The 3,294-nt window shown below is 41.3% G+C and overlaps 2 non-coding genes across 2 annotated transcripts; both read right to left on the bottom strand.

The window, feature by feature from the left end:
* Nucleotides 1–2,474: 2,474 nt before the first annotated feature.
* TRNAT-AGU (transfer RNA threonine (anticodon AGU)) lies at nucleotides 2,475–2,548 on the bottom strand. Its single transcript has one exon. It is a non-coding gene; the product is annotated as a tRNA-Thr (tRNA).
* Nucleotides 2,549–2,559: 11 nt separating this feature from the next.
* TRNAI-UAU (transfer RNA isoleucine (anticodon UAU)) lies at nucleotides 2,560–2,652 on the bottom strand. Its single transcript is given in 2 exon segments — nucleotides 2,560–2,595; nucleotides 2,615–2,652. It is a non-coding gene; the product is annotated as a tRNA-Ile (tRNA).
* Between the last annotated feature and the right edge of the window lie 642 nt (nucleotides 2,653–3,294).

Genomic DNA, 3,294 nt, shown 5'->3' with positions numbered 1-3,294 from the left:
TGTTGTTATAAGGGTTGTGTACAGTAAAATTGAAATAAGACTCTCAAGAGCTGTACTTCTTATCTGGGCCTTCCTCTTTTTAATGTCTTCTGGTAGCAATTCTCCCCATGTTGTTACCTTTTCTCTAGTCTTCTGCCTTCCCCTTTTAAAATTTATTATAGAAAAAAAAAAAAATATATATATATATGATCATTGAGCCTGTTTCCCCTACTCACTGTAAGATTGTTCCCTACAGCATATTTCCTGGTGCTTTATCTATATCTACAGGTGTGATAGTAAAAGAGTATAATTTGATTTCACAACTGGTTGTGATACTGCAGGCTAACTCTTCTAGCTTTCAGCCTTCAAGGACCCAAATATGTGACTTGAGCCTTTGAAATATGTGGCAAATATATAAAATGAAAGATTCAGCCCAAGCAGCAGAAGAGGTGTATAAGAGTCTGTAGGGATGGAAGGATGGTTAATAAAGGGAGATCATTTTCTCTTGCACTGAGGTCTGACCTATTTTCAACCGCGCGCTAGCCCCACAAAACTTGCATTTGCATATTTTGGGCTTGCAAATAAATGGTGGAAGTAGTTTTTAGAAGTTACTGGGAGAGGCTTAAGTATTTAGGCTAGTGTGGAATCATTCCTCCACTGGTCAACTGCAAAGTACCGTTGTTTTATTGACAGCAATAGAACTTTGACCATTGGTATAAACTGATGGTCTCTGGCAAGCAGTTACCAAACTTTGCACCACTACTTATTCCTATGGAGGAAAAAAAAATACGCTGATCTGATTCTTCTGAGGAACAAAAGATGCTCATAAAAAGGGAGCTGGACCATTTCTTGTATATTACCATTTCAGTTTCCAGTTCCTTGTTTGCCCCCATGTGTTTTGCAAGGATAATGATGCATTTTGTGGGTAGAATTCCAGCCCTGAAGATTTTGACTCCAAATGTTGTGATATAACACAAAACTGAAACAACATTTCTATCTTCCAGGCCTAGAAATTGGGGCACTGAAACTTGAAATATATATATATATATACATACACACACATATATATATAATTTCAAGATATATATTTACTTGAAGCCCCTGCTTCTATCCTTTTGCCCCTTATAACCTTTCTTGACAGCAGTGAAAATTATTAACTTAGTGTTTCTTGTCATGTCTCTTGGCTACCTCTAATTGAAATGAAGGTATTCTAAGTGGCAAAATCAGTTACGAAACCCTTCCTATGCCTGTTCTGTGTAATTATTATCATAGAATTCAGCACTCTGAGAACGGATCATTTAGTTCTCGGAAGCATTTAATCTTTGATCACATTTTGTAGTGGGACAATACTTGATAGTTGCAGAATATGAAGATAACTAGAAATTATTTACTGTATCAAAATGTTGATATTGCCAGAAGAGTTTGAGATCAGGATTACCTTTCACAGAAAATTAACTGCAAGGAGTAACTTAATCTGAAGAAACTATAGACCTGACACTTAAAAAAAAACCCAACCTCCTCCTCTTCCCTTCCTCCCACCCCCATATTGAATAAAACCACACTTGAGCTCTCAAGCTTAAAGGAGGTCTTTCATTGTGAACAAGTAATGGAAAAGATGGTTTAATAAAAAATAAAGGTATTACATTATTTTGGGCAGACTGCATAGTGATACAGCAATGATTAGCTTCATTAAGAGGTTATGTTCTTGACCATAAAATCATTGTATTTATTTTATTCAAAGGTGGGAACAGACTATAGGCTCTAGGACTCATGTTCATCAATCTATCCCTAGTAAGGTACCTTAACTCAATGGATACATGCAAACAGTAAAGCAATAGATTTGTTGACTGCATTTTAGTATTGAGTAACTATACATGTCTATTCAAGACCAACTCTTGAAGTCTTCAATTAATTACTTTTCATTCTTTATTCATGTAGCTCTCTTCCTGAAGTCAGTTAAGACTACCTAAGTGAAGACTGTCAAAACTGCATGGAAATGAAGGCTGATCTTGACTGTTAGATAGTTGTTCTGAGTTTTAGGAAACTTGAATTCAAGCCCCTGTTCTTCCAGGGACTTCTTTTATGAACTTGGGTGAATCACTTTAGGTCTATTGTGGCAGGGTGATGTTGATGCCTGCCACTTTAAGGGCTGAGTCAAGCAGCCGGCAGTTGCTTGATTGCAGCGGCCATTTTAGAACCATGGCTGCCTATATAAACAGAGCAGTTTTCTGCTGGCATCCAGGCACGAAATATTCATAGTTTCATAGTTTCTAGGATCGGAAGGGACCTGAGCAGATCATCTAGTCCGACCCCCTGCCACGGCAGGAAAGAGTACTGGGGTCAAATGACCCCAGCAAAATGTTCACCTAACCTCCTCTTAAACACCCCCAGGGTAGGAGCCTGCACCACTTCTCTTGCAAGCTGGTTCCAGATACTAGCCACCCTGACTGTGAAGTAGTGCCTCCTGATATCTAACCTAAAAAACCTCATTTTCAAGGTACCACTGGGATTTGAACCCAGAATCTCCTGTTTACTAGACAGGTGCTTTGACCAATTAAGCCATGGTACCTCTTAATCCTATGCTCCAGGTGAGGCTTGAACTCACAACCTTGGCATCACTTCCCCAGTACTAGGCTATAAGTACCATGTGCTAACCCATTGCACCACTGGAGCTGGTTGCCTGGTTGAGCTGCTGTATGAGGACATGTACAGATAGGAGCAGGGGTTTTTTTTGGTTCTGGGCATCACCTAAAACCACACCCTGCTGGGAGTGGGTGACTTGGTGGGGCCCCCAGTGGCATGGGAGCCTCCAGGAAAATACCAAACCAGTTACCAATCCAGTGGAAGGCAGATTGGGGCACCTCAATCACCCCTAGCCCTCACATCACCGTGGGCAGCAGTTGTGGCCAGGCATGGCTATAGCCACCCGAGTCTCCACCAGGGAAGGAAGCCCCGTAGTCCCAGTGAGGGGGTGGAAGATATGGAGCCCCAGTAAGAGTAGGTCCTCAGTGAAAGGATAGAGATGTGAAGCCCCAGTAAGTGGACAGATGTAGAGCCCCAGTGAGGGGGAAACCAGAGGGCTGGGAGCCTGGTGTGTGTGTGAGAGTTTGCAAATGGCAATCCTGGAATAGGAAAAGATGGACATCTATTCCAGTCTAATCTAGACTAGTGATGATTACCTTTGGTTCGAACAAAGACATTCTAGTGCAGGCTGAGTAAAGTCACCCTGGTGTAGAGGTTTACATCATCCATCTGATCCTTTTTTTACACCGGCATAAAGCCTGATTATACTGCTCTCCACTCCTACTAAATTCC

The sequence above is a fragment of the Crocodylus siamensis genome, chromosome 3, assembly GCF_052110815.1.
Source record: "Crocodylus siamensis isolate JL-2025a chromosome 3, ASM5211081v1, whole genome shotgun sequence".
NCBI lineage: Eukaryota > Metazoa > Chordata > Crocodylia > Crocodylidae > Crocodylus > Crocodylus siamensis.
Note: the sequence above shows the minus strand (reverse complement) of the source record. Positions and strands in the feature narration are given on the sequence as shown.